This window comes from Chlorocebus sabaeus, chromosome 18, assembly GCF_047675955.1.
Source record: "Chlorocebus sabaeus isolate Y175 chromosome 18, mChlSab1.0.hap1, whole genome shotgun sequence".
NCBI lineage: Eukaryota > Metazoa > Chordata > Mammalia > Primates > Cercopithecidae > Chlorocebus > Chlorocebus sabaeus.
Genome location: NC_132921.1, coordinates 42692276 through 42708089, shown reverse-complemented (window position 1 = coordinate 42708089; position 15814 = coordinate 42692276).

The window sequence follows — 15814 nt, the reverse complement described above, 5'->3', positions numbered from 1 at the left end:
CTCATTCCCCCACTCCCTAGCCACAGACAACAGCCATTCTATTTTTGTATTTACGATTTCAACTACCTTAAGTATCTCGTGTAAGTGGAATCATACAAAATTTGTCTCTTTCTGATTGGCTTATTTCTCTTAGCATAATATTCTACAGGCACATCCGTGGTGACCATATTTCAAAATAGCCTTCCTTTTTAAGGATGAGTAATACTCTATAGTATGTATATATACCACATTTGGATTATCCATTCATTCTTTGATGAATGTGTGGGTTGCTTCAAAATTTTAGCTATTATTAATAATGCTGCTATAAACCATGGGTATACAAGCATCTTTTTGAAACCCTGCCTTCAATTATTTTGGATATGTACTCAGACGTGGAATTTCTGAATCATATACTAATTCTAAGTTTCTGAGGATTCACCATAATGCTTTCCACAGTGGCTGCATGATTTTACATTCTCAGTAACAGTGTACAAAGGTTCCAGTTTCTTCACATCCTTGCTAACATTTGTTATTTTCAGTTTTTTGATAGTAACCATCCTAATAGGTGTGAGGTAAAATCTCATTATGGTTTTGATTCTCTAGTAATTAGTGATGATGAGCATCATGTCATGTGTTTATTAGTCATTTATAGATCTTTTTTGTAGAGATGTCTATTCAAGTCCTTTGCTTATGTTGAATCAGTATTGTTTTTTGCTGTTGAGTTTTAGAAGTTTTCTATATAATCTGGATGTTAATTCCCCACCAGATATGTTATTTGCAAATATTTTTTCCCACTTACAAATATTTCCTCTCATGCCTTGCCGTTTTACTCTGTTCATATTCTTTTCATGTACATTTTTATTAATAAATGTATTAAATCTAATTTATTTTTTCCTTTTGTTGCCTATGCCTTTAGTATCAATTCCAAGAAATTATTGCCAAATCTACCATCATTAAGATTTTGTCGTTTGTTTTCTTCTAGGAGTTTTATAGTTTTAGGTTTTACATGTAGATATGTGATCTATTTGACTGTTTTTGTATATGGTATTAAATAAGGGTTCAGCTTCTTTCTTTTAAATGTAGATATTCAGTTTTCTCAGCAATATTTATTGAGCAGACTGTCTTTTCCCCATTAAATCACTTTGGCACCCATGTTAAAAAAACAACTGACTGTATATTCAAGGAGGTGTTTCTGAGCTCTCTATTCCATTTCATTTGTCTACATGTCTATCTTTATGCCACTACCACACTGTTTTGATTACTGTAGTTTTGTAGTAAATTTTGAAAAGATGAAATGTGATTCCCTTATCTGTGTTCTTACTTTCAAAATTATTTTTTGCTATTCAGAATCCCTTGGGATTCCATATGAATTTTAGAATAGATTTTCCTACATCAGTAAAAAATGTCATTGGAATTTTGAGAGGAATTTGACTGAATTTTCAATTACTCTAAGTAGGATTGTTATCTTAACAATATTATTTTATTTATTATTTTATTAATTATTAATTTATTATTATTTTAGATGCTGATGTAAATAAAATTATTTTCAAAATTCCCTGTACAGATTGTTCACTCTTAATGTATAGAAATGCAACTGATTTTTTGCGTGTTGACCATGTATCCTGCTACTTTACTTAATTTATTAGTTTTACAGTTTGTGTGTATGTGTGTAACCTTTACATACAAGAGTTTCCTTCTTTTTTATTATTATACTTTAAGTTCTAGGGTACATGTGCATAACGTGCAGGTTTGTTACATAGGTATACATGTGCCATGTTGGTTTGCTGCACCCAGTAACTCATCAATTACTTTGGGTATTTCTCCTAATGCTATCCCTCCCCTAGGCCCCCATCCTATGACAGACCTTGGTGTGTGATGTTTCCCTCCCTGTGTCCAAGTGTCCTCATTGTTCAGTTCCCACCTATGAGTGAGAGCATGCAGTGTTTGGTTTTCTGTCCTTGTGATAGTTTGCTCAGAACGATGGTTTCCACGTTCATTCATGTCCCTGCAAAGGACACGATCTCACCCTTCTTTACGGCTGCATAGTATTCCATGGTGTATATGTGCCACATTTTCTTAATCCAGTCTATCATTGATAGACATTTGGGTTGGTTTCAAGTCTTTACATACAAGAGTTTTCTACATACAAAATCATATCACCTGTGAACAGAGATAATTTTACACTTTTCTTTCCAATTTAGAGATCCTTAATTTCTTTTTTACTTACCTAATTTCTAGCCTGATTGATCTAGTACTTCCATTACTATATTAAATAGAATCGGCAAAAATTAGCATTCTTTTTTTGTTGTTTCATATCTTAGGGGAAAATTTCAGTCTTTCACCACTGGGTGTGATGCTAACTGTGAGTTTTTAGTATATGACCTTTATTATGTAGAGCTAATTTCCTTTTATTCCTAGTTTTTGAGCATTTTTAATCGTGAAAGAATGTTGAATTTTGTCAAATGCTTTTGCTGCAGCAATGGAAATAAACATTAATATAGTTTGGATATTTGTCCCCAGCCAAATATTATGTAGAAATGCAATGCCTAGTGTTAGAGGTAGGGCCTGGTGGGAGGTGTTTGGACCAATGGGGCAGATTCCTCTTGAAAGGCTTGTGCCATTCCCTTGGTGATAAGCAAGGTCTCACTCTGAGTTCACATAAGATCTGGTCATTTAAACGTGTGTGGCACCTTCCCTGCGAACTCTCTTTCTCACTTACTCTTGCTTTCAATATGTGATGTGCCTGTTTCCTTTTCATCTTTCACCTTTCACCTTGATTGAAAGCTCTCTGTAAGGCCTCCCTAGAAGCAAAGCAGATGCCAGAACTATGCTTCCTGTAAATCCTGTGGAACTGTGAGCCAATTAAACCCGTATTTTTTGTTTTTTATAAATTACCCAATCTCAGGTAGTTCTTTATAGCAATGCAAGAATGGCCTAACACAAAAATGTTTTGTTTTCTTTTTCCTTTCATTCTGTTGGTGTAATATATTACATTAATTTTCCTATGTTGAACCATCCTTGCCTTGTAGGAATAAATCTCAGTTGGTCTGGTGTATAATCTTGTTAACATCCTGATAAATTTGGTTTTCTATTATTTTGTTGAGGATGTTTTTCACCAGTGTTCATAAGGAGTTTGTAGTTTTCTTTTGGTGATTTTGTTTGGCTTTAGTATCAGGACAGTGCTGATTCATAGGATACATTAGGAAATACGCTTTCCTCTTGAGTTTCCTGAAAATGTTTGGGAAGGATTGGTGTTAGAATTAATCAGAGAAGCCATCAAGTCCAGAATTTTTCTTTGTCAGAAGATTTTGGATTACTGATTCAAACTTCTTACTAGTTATAGGTCTATTCTGTATTCTAGTTTATGATGATTTTTTCATGATTTTTTCTTGGTAGATTTTGTGTTTTTAGGAATGCATTTATTTTATATGTTTTCTTTTTTTTGGTGTATAATAGTTGATAGTATTCTCCTATAATACTTTCTATTTCTACAGATTGGTAGTGTCTATACTTTCATTTCTGACTTTAGTAATTTATTTTTTTGTCTTAATTCATCTAGCTGAAGGTTTGTCAATTTTGAGGATCTTATCCAAGAACTATCTTTTGATTTCATTGATTTACTGTTTTGACATTATATATTTTGTTTATCTCTGCTCTAATATTTGTTATATTCTTCTTTCTGCTAGCTTTGGCTCATTCTTCTTTTTCTAGTTCCTTAAGTTGTAATGTCAGATTGTTGATTTGAATTTGCTTCAATAAAAATGTTTACATCCATAAATTCTTTCCTTAGCCTTGCTTTCACTGCGTCCCATAACTTTGAAATTTTTGTATTTTTGTTTCATTTATCTTCAAGTATTTTTATGTTTTCATTGTGATTTCTTCCTTGTTCCATTGGTTTCTGATGACCATGTTATTTAATTTATGCTAATTTGTGAATTTTTGCTTTTTATTTCTGTTATTGATTTCTAATTTCATCCTGTTTTTGTCAGAGAAGATACTCTGTATGTTATCTGTCTTTCTAAATCTATTGATACTCAATTTGCTGCCTCACATATGGTCTATCCTGGAAATGTCCCATGTGTACTTCAAGAGGTACGTACTGTTTTTGGTGACTAGATTTTTCTGTATATCTCTGTTATATCTGGTTGGTTCATTGAGTTGTTTAAGTACTTTCTTGTTTTACTTATCTTCTGTCTTTTTTTTTCCCATCCATTATTGAGAGTGGGGTATTGAAATTTCCAACTAATATTGTAGAACTATCAATTTCTTCCTTGAGTTCTGTAATTTCTGCTTGATGTATGTTGAGGGTCTTTAGTAAGATGCATGAATTTCTTTTTTTTCTTGAGTCTCACTCTGTCACCCAGGCTGGAGTTCAGTGGCACCATCTCAGCTCACTGCGACCTCCACCTCCTTGGTTCAAGTGATTCTTCTGTCTCAGCCTCCCGAGTAGCTGGGATGACAGGCACGTGCCACCATGCCCAGCTAATTTTTGTATTTTTAGTAGAGACAGGGTTTCACCATATTGGCCAGGCTGGTCTCAAACTCCTGACCTCATGATCTGCCTGCCTCAGCCTCCCAAAGTGCTGGGATTACAGGCGTGAGCCACCGCGTCTGGCCATGATTTTTTTTTTTTTTTTAAACATATTTCTACTATATGGAAGCTTTTATTAACTAGAATGTCCTCTTTTATGTCTTGTAAACATTTTTTATTTAAATTCTACTGTATCTGATATAGCCATCCTTGCTCTCTTTTGGTTACTATCTAGGTGGAATATATATTTTTTCCTATTATTTCACTTTCAATCTATTTGTGTTTTAGATCTAAAGTGAGTCTCTTGTACACAGAATACAATGGAATAATATTTTAAATCCAGTCTTTCAATTGCTATTGTTTTACTGAAGAATGTAAACATTAACATTTGAAGTAACTAATGAGAGAGTTACTCTCATTAAAATAACTTCTCACTTTGCTCTTTGTTTTCTATTTGCTCTTTGTTTCCTATATGTTTTACAGCTTCTTTGTCCTTCATTTTCTGTATTATTGTCTTTCATGTTTGGTTGACTTTTTAATAGTGAAATGTTTAAATTTATTTCTCGCCTTCTTGTGTGTATTCTATAGCTATTTTTTTTGTGTGGTTACTATGAGATTATAGTAACCACCCTAAAATTATATTAATTTGGATTTATGCTAAGTTAACTTCGATAACAGAGAAAATCTGTCCTCCTTTACACCTCCATCTATACCTTTTCCTGTTGTTAATGTCATAAAATCACATCTTTATAAGTGTGTGCCCCCAAAAATGAAGTAATAATTATTTCACATACTTTAGTCAATTAAATTATGTAGAAAACAGAATGTAGTTAGAAACAAAACATGTACTAATACTATGTTTTATAATTGTCTACCTGTTTACCTTTTTATTGTTTTTATTTCTTCATGCAGCTTCAAGTTACTGTCTGGTGTCCTTTCATTTCTCCTTCCAGAAGTTCTTGAGTAGGACAAGTCTAGTAGTAACAAAATTTTTCAGGTTTTCTTTGTCTGAGAACGTCTTGGTTGGAAGATTCTTGGTTGGCAGGATTTTAACCATCTTTTAACACTTTGAATATACAGGTTATTTTCCATATTCATGGGTTATACATCTGTAGATTCAATCAACCCTCTATAAAGAATATTTTTTAATTCCAGCTGTACTGAATAAGTACAGACATTTTTTCTTGTCATTATTTCCAAAATAATGCAGAATAACAATTATTTCCAAAGGATTTACATAATATTTGGTATTTTGAAAAATCTAATGATGATTTAAAATGCAAGGGAGGATATGCATTTGTTATATGCAAATACAATGGCATTTTATATCAGAGACTTAAGCATCCACAGGTTGTGGTATCCATGGGAGGTCCTAGAACCAATTTCCCGTGGATAGCAAGTGACAACTGTATTGGTCCATTGCATTCTGACCTCCAAAATTTTTAATAAGAAATCTGATAATTTTATAGAGAATCCCATGTTTTTAATGAGCTACTACTCTCTTGCTTCTTATAAGATTTTATATTTGTCTTTCTCTTTCAAAAGTTTGACTGAAATATGGATATCTTTGGGTTTATCTTACTTGAAATTTGTTGTGCTTCTTGGATATATATGTTCATGCCTTGCATTAAAATTGGGAAGCTTTCAGTCATGTTTTTCTTCAAATATTCTCCCTCTCACTTTTCTCTTGCTCTTCTTTTAGCACTTCCATAATGTGTAAATTGGTCTACTTAATAGTATTCCACAAGTCCCTTAGACATTGTTCACTTTCATTTAATATTTTTTCTGCTCCTCAAACTCTTTAATTTTCATTTCACTATCTTTAAGGTGCAAATTCTTTCATCTGCCTGCTCAATTCTGCCTTTGAACTTGCCTAGGAAATTCTTCATTATAATTATTGAAATTTTCAGTTCCAGAATTTTTTTTATTTTGTTTTATTTTCTATCTCTTTATGAACATTTCTGTTTTTTGCTTACATAATTTTCTTGACTTTCTCTATATATTCCTTTAATTGTTAAGCATCTTTATGACAGTTAATTAAAAGTCTTTGTCTAATAGATCTTCCATGAGGTCTTGCTGTTTTTTTGTTATTATTTTTTTTAAGTGTTGTAGGCTGTCTCTGTGCCAAGCATAAGCCTAAGATTAAAACTTGCAATCTTTTTAGATCTTTTCTAAGCCTACACATTTCCCAGGGTGTACTCACTCATTGTCTAATTTTTCCTGTACAAGAAGTTGCTTTTGAATATGGTAGTCATTAATGTCTGACTCGCAAAAGGAGAAAATGAGAAAAATGAAGAGCTTGGGGAAAGGATGACAGTCCTTTAAATCCCCTGGAAGTCACATCAGAGAGAGGGGGAAGGAATTACAACAGTGAGAGGAGGTGCAATAATAATGCCGACCTGCTTCTTCTTTTGAAACTTGGTAATCATAATCAGCACTCATCGATCAGAACACAGATTCCTGATATTTGAAGAACAGAGTCCTTCTTTCCCACCTTGGACCCTGCAATTTGAGTGTAAGTTGCTGCAGGAACAAGTGCACAGCTGCATGCCACAGCTGCCCACTATAGAACTGAGCTGAAGGATAGGCAGCTGCCCCTGTTAATAGCTGAAATTGACTGAAATTTTCTGCAATTTATTGTCTAAATCTTCCCCTGGAATTCTTGAACTTTCAGTAGCCTCCACAGTTCCAAAATAGTTACATCAGACATAATATGCCAGTGTAATTGTTTTCTATGTAGGTAGACAGATTTCTATTCCAACAGGCAGATGGTAGAAAAATCCACCATCTTTCAAGAATCCTCTTGACATGACAGGTTTTTATACAAAAGTTTTAGATTACTGGCATTGACAGGTAGGAGATGAAAAGTCACATAGGAACAAAACACGTGTGGTAGTAGGGAAGGATAGGAAAATGTAGCAGACAATTGATAAATCAGAACACAGAGGGCACAAGAAGACTGAAATATAATACTAGAATGGTAGACTGAAAACATACTGTGTTCAATGCACCAGACTAGAAACATCTCTCTCTTTCTCTCTGTCTCTCTCTGTCTCGTGTGTGTGTGTGTGTGTGTGTGTGTGTGTGGTGCCTGTCCACTATGAGTTTTCACACAATAGTTGCTTCATGATTGAATGAGAAAGTTAATGACGAATAAAGTAAACAGAAATAAAACAACATCTCCCTGAAGCGGAGAATACATTGGCTAACAAGTTAAACCAGAATTTCTCAATCTTGGCACTATTGGTATTTTTGGCTGGATAAGTTTTCATCAGAGTTTGGGGGGATGGTGTTCTGTATATTGTGTATTGTAGGATTTTAACACTATCCCTGGTTTTTGATGTTAAGTGTCAATTTCACCACTCCCCAAGTATGGCGATTAAAAATGTCTCCAGACATTGCCAAATGTCTTCATGGGTATAGTGGCAAAATATTTCAGGTTAAGAACTATTGGCTTAAATCAAATGAAGCATGGAGAAGTAATTTAAGTTGAGAAACATTTCAGAAAAAAAGGAGTTGAGTTAGGCTCAACCAAACATAGTAATATATTTCCAGATGACATATTTTATATTGACTTTACCTAGTAAACCTTAGAACTCCATTCTTCTAGCAATAGAATAATATAATAATTTTATAATCCAAAAGTTTTTAAATTCAAAGATAGGTTCTGTCATAAGTAGTACATTTCAGTGAGAGAAGATCTCCACAAAACAAGAGACACCATCCTTACAGTGTTTTTTAGAGTGGAGTGTTGTGTAGTTCTGCATTTCATGTTTGCTCTACAGATGCTTTAAGGAAAACAAAGAAATCACACATACTGATTTCTGCTGCATTAAATACATTTATACATCAAAGCAGAAGAACACAGGAATGTTTCAATTTGTGTTACATAATTAAACTTTCACTATTAAAAAATACATTCCATGTTTTCTAGCAATTTTGGTTTATGTATGTGTATATATAAATACATATATTTAATATACATACAATATGTAAGTAAATATATATTTTTTTCATTTTCATAGTCAAATGCTTGCTTTTTGGATGTCATGTTTTCTAGAATACAAGAAAACAGGCCATAAACACAAGAAAAGGAAATATGCAATTGCCTATTTAGCATAACAATTCAAAGAAATGATTTTGGAATGGTTCCATACTCTAAATTTGATATTAGGAACTACAGGTATAAAGTTGGGCAAATTACGTTCCCAGATAATACAAGACATTCTGTTTTAAACATTATTTGAAATAAGCTATAGTTCTAGGCAAAATTATTAAGCTGCCAAAATTTTGAAGGGACATAGCTCCATTCCTTCTTCAATAGCATCTTTTCCTTGTTGAATGTACCAATCCCTGGGTATTTAATAGTCTAATATGTTCATGTTGTTATGTGGGTAATTTATTTATTTACATGTTCAACAATATTTATTTGATATTCAGCATTCACTATACAGAGTGTTCAATAATGGTACTATCAATGTGAACAACTTACAAGTTACCTATGCTTTTGGACCTTGTTTTTCTTCTTATTAAGATTTAGATTTCTTCTAATATATAGTTTTCTGTTTACCCACAAGAGTTTTGTTCTATTTTAGAGATAATATTAATGAATTATTACTATTATATTTGTCAATGATACATGACTCCTCTCTGATGACAGATATCACATTAACAGAATATTTTCAAATTACAGATAAAATATAAGACTTTATAACATTATTGCTCGATCATTTCAGTGGGGCCAGAAATATCTGCGAGTAAGGCTGTATTGCAGAATCGTTCTGACCACTTGAGCTATGGAGATTATATTTCTAATTACTCGGAGTACATACTTACATACTTTTCCAATTTACCTAGTTTAGGAGCCAATAAACTTGTTTCGTCTCTTTTTATTTTTTAGATTTTGCTTAAAACAACAGAAGATTATTGGTTGGGTGTGGTGGCTCATGCTTGTAATCCCAGCACTTTGGGAGGCCAAGGCAGGCGGATCGTGAGGTCAGGAGTTCGAGACCAGCCTGGCCGACACGGTGAAACCCGGTCTCTACTAAAAATATAAAAATTGGCTGGACGTGGTGGCAGGCACCTGTAATCCCAGCTACTCAGGAAGCTGAGGCAGGAGAATCATTTGAACCCAGGAGGCGGAGGATGCAGTGAGCCGAGATCATGCTACTGGATGCCAGTGCTAGTGCCAGAGCCTGGGTGACAGAGTGAGACTCCATCTCACAAAAACAAAAAACAAAAGGCAGAAGATTATTACCTCACATTTCTGGAGGCTAGAAGTCCAAACTCAAGGGGTCTTTAAGGCCATCCTTTCTCCTAAGGCTCTAGAGATTAATCCTCTCTTGCCTATTTCTAGCTTATGATGTGTATTAGCCCGTCTTCACACTGCTAAAAGAGACATACCCGAGACTGGGTAACTTACAAAGGAAAGAGGTTTAATTGGCTCACAGTTCCACATGGCTGGGGAAGCCTCAGGACACTTACAATCATGGCAGAACGGGGAGTCAACATGTCTTTCTTTACATGGTGGCAGCAAGGAGAAGTGCCGGGCAAAAGGGGTAAAGCCCCTTATTAAAACCATCAGATCTCATGAGAATTCACTTACTATCATGAGACCATCATGAGGGTAACTGCCCCCATGATTAAATTACCTCCCATCAGGTTCCTCCCATGACAGGTGGGGATTATAGAAACTATAATTCACAATGAGATTTGAGTGGGGACACAGCCAAACCATATCACTGGTGATTGCCAGCAATCTTTAATGTGTCTTGGCTGTGGCAGCATCATTACAATCTCTTCCCTTGTTGGACTTCTCTATATGTCTCTTCCATGTCTTCAAATTTCTCTCTCCTTATAAGGACACCAGTTATTGGATTTAGGGCCCACACTAATCCAGTATGATCTCACTTGAAGTTGAATACAGCTGCAAATACCTTATTTCCAAACAATGCCACATTTGGAGTTACCAGGTGTTAGGACTTCAACATAATTTTTGGGGAACTCAATTCAACCCACAATAGCAGGTACTCATTTACTGAGCACTAACTAGAAAGAAATGATTCTTGTGGTGAAATGGTTCAGTAGTCTATTACAGGACTCCTCATAAATGCAGTGAAACTAGAGTGAGAAATAGATAAATTCACTATCATAGTAAATTTAAACACACTTCTCCTAGTTATTAATTAATCAAGCAGCAAAAACAAGTGTATCATCTACATTTAAATATCATGCTGAGCAAGGTCAGTATACTGAACATTTATAGAACACATACTTTTCAAGCACATGTGGGATATTCGCAAAATTAGAGATTAACAAATGTCAAGCAAATAGTTTCATATAGAGGACATTTTTGACCAGGATATTATTAGGTTAAAAAGTAATCTCAAAAGATAACTTAAAAAAAACTGAATATCTGAAAAATTTTAAAACAGATTTCTAAGTAATTTATGTTTCATAGAAGATACTATAAGGAAAATTAGAAAAAAATTAGAATTGACCATTAATAAAACACAACATTTCAAAAACTTGCTAAATGGAACTAATGTTTTGCTTAGAGAAACACTTATAGTCTTAAAATAATAATTAAAATAAATAAAATATAAAATTTAGTAAACAGGAAAAAAGATGATATAGTAAATGCAACCAGAAAAAACCAAAACCAAAACCAAACCAAACCAAAACAAAACAAAAACAGAAGGAAAGAAATAACAAACACAAAAATAATGGAGCAGCAAAGTTAAAAGTCAGTTTTTGAAAAGACTGAAACGATGAACAAAATGTTGGCAAAATTGTTGAAGAAAAAAGGCACAAATAATTTTAAGAATAGAAAAGCGAGATAATGACAGATATAGCAGATAGTAAAAGCATAACAAAAATACGTATGTATTAGTGTCACTACATTTGAAAACTTACACAAAATGAACAAAATCCTAGACAATTATACCGTACCAACACTGATTCAAGAAGAAATAAGAAACTTAATAATTCTACATTTGTAGAATAAACTAATAATTTTAAAATTTCCCATTGGGCCCAGGTGGTTTTATAGGAAAATGTTATCAAATATTCAAATCATAGATAATTTCAGTCTTATGCAAACTTTTCCAGATAAAACGAAATAGAGAAACATGCCCCAGTTCCTTCTATGAGGCTAGTATAACCTAACACTAAAGACAATGTCATCTGCAACCAGGAACAATTTGACTTTCTTCTTTCCAATGTAGATATCTTTTATTTCTTTCTTAGTCTGACTAGAACTTCCAACAGTAGGTTGACAAGAGTGGTAAAATTTGTCATCCTTCACTTTTTCTAATTCTTGTAGGGAAAGCTACCAGCTTTTCCCTGGTCAGTATGATGTTGGCTGTAGGTTTGTAATATATGGCCTTTATTGTTTTGAGGTACATTCCTTCTAGACCTCATTTGTTGGGTGTTTTTATGAAGGGACATTGAATTTTATAAAATTAGCTTTTTTTTCTATTAAGATGATGATACATTTTGTTTCTTATTTTCTGTAGAGGTGATGTATCATATTTATTAATTTTCCTACATTGAACCATCCTGGCATCTCTGAATTAACTCCCACTCGATCATGGTATATAATATTTTTGATGTGCTGTTGGATTCAGTTTGCTAATATTTGGTTGAGAATTTTTGCATCATTTTTCATCAGAGATCATAGCCTGTATTTGTTGTCGCTTTTATAGTTGTTGTGAATTTATTTCGTTTTGGTATCTGGGTAATGCTGGTCATGTGAATGAGTTTGGAAGAATTCCTTCCCCTCCAACAAAAAGTAGTTGGAAAACTTCTTTAAAAGTTTGGCAGAATTCAGCAGTGAAGCCGTCAGTTCCTGAGTTTTTTAGTGTTGAGAGACTTTTTATTAATAATTTAATCTTGTTACTCATAATTGGTCTGTTTAGGTTTCCTATTTTTTCCTGGCTCAATCTTGGTATGTTTTGTATGTCTGGGAATTTACCCGTTTTCTCTAGGCTTTCCAATTTGTTGACGTATAGTTCTTCATAATACACTCTAATGATCCTTTGCAGCTCTGTGGTATTAGATGTAATGTCTCCTTTTTTGTTTCTGGTTTTATTTCTTTGAGATTTCTTTCTTTTTTAGTTTAGTTAATGATTTGTCAATTTTGTTTATATTTCAAATGACAAGAACACCTACAATTTTTGCTGCTGGACACTCTTATGATATCTACATCTTTGTTGAATGTCTCATTTAGATCATGAATTTTTTTCCTGATTTCATTAAATTGTCTACCTCTTTTCTCCGGTATCTCCCTGAGTTTACTAAAGGTTATTATTTTCAATTCCTTTTCAGCGTCTCCTTAAATTTTTATTTATTTCTGGCCATTACAGGGAAAGCATTGTGTTTTTTTGGTGACATCATGTTTCCTTGCCTTTTAATGGCTTTTGTATCCCTACATTGATATCTGTGCATCTGGTAGAACAGTTTACTCTTCCAATTTTATAGAGTCTTTTTGGGGGGAGTGGTAAAGATTTTCACCTGCAGATGTGTCCTAGAGTGTCAAGTAGAACATGTTGGCTTTGTTCTAGGTGTTGCAGATGTATAGTCTTCATGTAGTTTCTTCAGCTACAGCCTGTGTCAGCAATGTCTGTAAGTACCTCAGTGGCTTGGAGTGCAGAGGTTTGCATAGCGGGTTCACCTACTCAAGAGTTGCTCCTTTGTGGGTGCAGTACTGGGATGGTCTATGCTCAGGAGGCACATGAGGTTGCTATTTAGCTTGACTGAGGAGATACTCCTTTAGGGGCAGGGCACTGGGGCAACAGATATTCTGCTAAACCCAGGCTTCAAGTGGCCAGGGTCCTGTTTCTGTAGCCCCTAGAATGAGGAAGATGAAATTCCCATTAGAAAGCTTCTTCCAAGGGACCAGCGAGCTGTAGCAGCTTGGACTGGGAATGGTGAACCACCATTTGTAAACATGGTGTAATGGTAGCAAAGCCTCCAATTTAAGGAGCTACAGAGTTTACTCGCCCCTGGAGCTGAATACACTCTAGCAATGGTTCTGGCTTCAAGATGGTACCTTAAAAAGATAGATTGGGTAATGGCGGGCAGACGGGGGACACAATGTGGGCCCCTTCTTTGAATCAAAACAGTTATGTGAACTGGCAGATTTCACACTCGGTTCAGATCATGTGAGAACTGCAGGATTCTCCAGCAGCAAAAACTGCAGGTATGTGTGGCATTTGTGGGGGCTACTGGGGGCCTGCTGCTCTCTTTGGGCAGGAAAGTTGCTCTTACTTGGAAGCTGATTCCTTCTGGGAGACAGGGTGAGGGCCACAATGTGCCTCGCCTCTTTCTCTATTTGGCCATCATGAGTCTCTGTGTTCCACATGACCTCCACCAGTCTCTTGCTCTACTCCAGTAGTATCCCTTAGACACTCTAGTCAAATAATAGCTGTTTAGTCACTGTTTTCATCATTTTCTGTTGGGAGAAGATGCGCACCAGAAGCTTTCAGTCAGTCATCTTGCTGATACCACTTTTTCCTTTTTCTTTTGAGATAAAATCATTAAAGATTTAGAATTTTTTGGCCAACAGAAGTTAACAAGTAATGGGGAAAAATGGATAAATGAACTGGTTAATTAGCTCTGATTTTAATATACACTCTGTTTTATAAATCAAAATTCCAACTTCCCAGTGGCCCAATGTCATTGAGTTCTTCATAACTCTAAGAAAAGAAACACTTGTAAGAAAAAGTATCAGAGAACCAAAATGTAAAGAAATGATTGAACAGTAATTCTATTGTTAGAACTGTCCTAAGCCTTGTGGAAGTGTGGAAACTATACTGTAACTCGTTTCTCCATGGGACAGTTAAATAATGCAAGCATGGAATGCTCCAGGATGTCACAGTGGATAGAGATCAGTGTGAGTTACCATGCTCAGGGATGACTCCATGGTGAATTTATAACATATTTTTTATCTGTCTACACTCCACAAAAAGGATACATGAAAATAAGCCTTATGATGATTAAATTACTCCAATTTGCCTTTATTTTCAGTTGTATAGTTCCTGAGGATAGTGTTTGAACTGAATGCGTTTTGACAGCACAACAATACAATTCCCATGTTCAGTGTGAGATTACATATTGCTCTACAGATCTGTTCCCTGCTTTGTTTGCCTTTTCCTATATCTGGTTATCTGCCTTTCACCATTCAGTAGATAATTATTATCTTACCATATTTCTATCTTAAGATGGAACAAGCTAAAACAAAGCCAAGGGAATATGAAGAGAACTCAATTTCATTTCATTAAACCACAATGGAATGCAATTTGTATTTCTTAAGATTATGAAATATGGTGTACATTTATGAGCACCTGGATCTCGGTGTTAGTAGAAGGCAAATAAAAGGATAGGGAAAGTATTCCTTTATGGTATTAAAAAATGGTTCATATTAAAAATATATTTTTTCCAAACTATTTTGAAAATCCTTGGAAATTTTCATAATAAAAAATGCCCTAAGCACTCAGATTGTCCGTAGCAGAGCTGTAATAATATAAATCAAAGGCAGGTACTTCTTGTAAACTTGATTTTGAGAAATCTGAAATCCTTTTGTTTTGAGGTGGTGGGAAAGGTATGTACATTTTCACCGCAACTAATGACTAATATCAGCAGGTGCTGTATGTGCCTGCTGTACTTGTGGCCAGAAAACAGTAGAATAAAAAGCTTGTATTTATTGAGCATGTGTTACGTAGAGCCAGAAGTCTCTAGGAGATCCTAACTTGATTACTTTATTTTTCCCTTCTGGCTTTATGCAACACATGCTTAATCAGGTCAGGTCATAATTTAAGAGCAGTTAAATGGTTCTCTTTTCAAATGTATTTCTCCTACCAGTCTGCCAAAATTGCAAAATGTTCATCATTAAACATCCCCTTTAGTTAAGACATTAGTGTTCCTCATAAAAATGCAAATGTATTATTAAGCATTAATATCATATTACTAATTAGTTGATCAATTTTACCCTAACAAAGAAAAGAATCATGAGACAATGGGAAATACGAGTCAGGCAAGAATATTTATGAGGTGAAAGGTCAGCAAAGGCCCGAACCATGGGGTGCTACTAGGAGGAAGTTTCAGGTAAGGCAGCTCAGAGGAGAGATTCTAGTAAGGCAGATAGTATCCTGGGGGAATGGAGACCTTTAGATCTGTCTTAAATCTCCATACCTGGGTGATCACATTTGCTAACTGAGCCAGTGACCTCACCTGCAATTTGTGTAGGGAGTGAGGAAGATTCACATCGGTATGGCTTACATAGATTTGGATGCTGGTAATTTA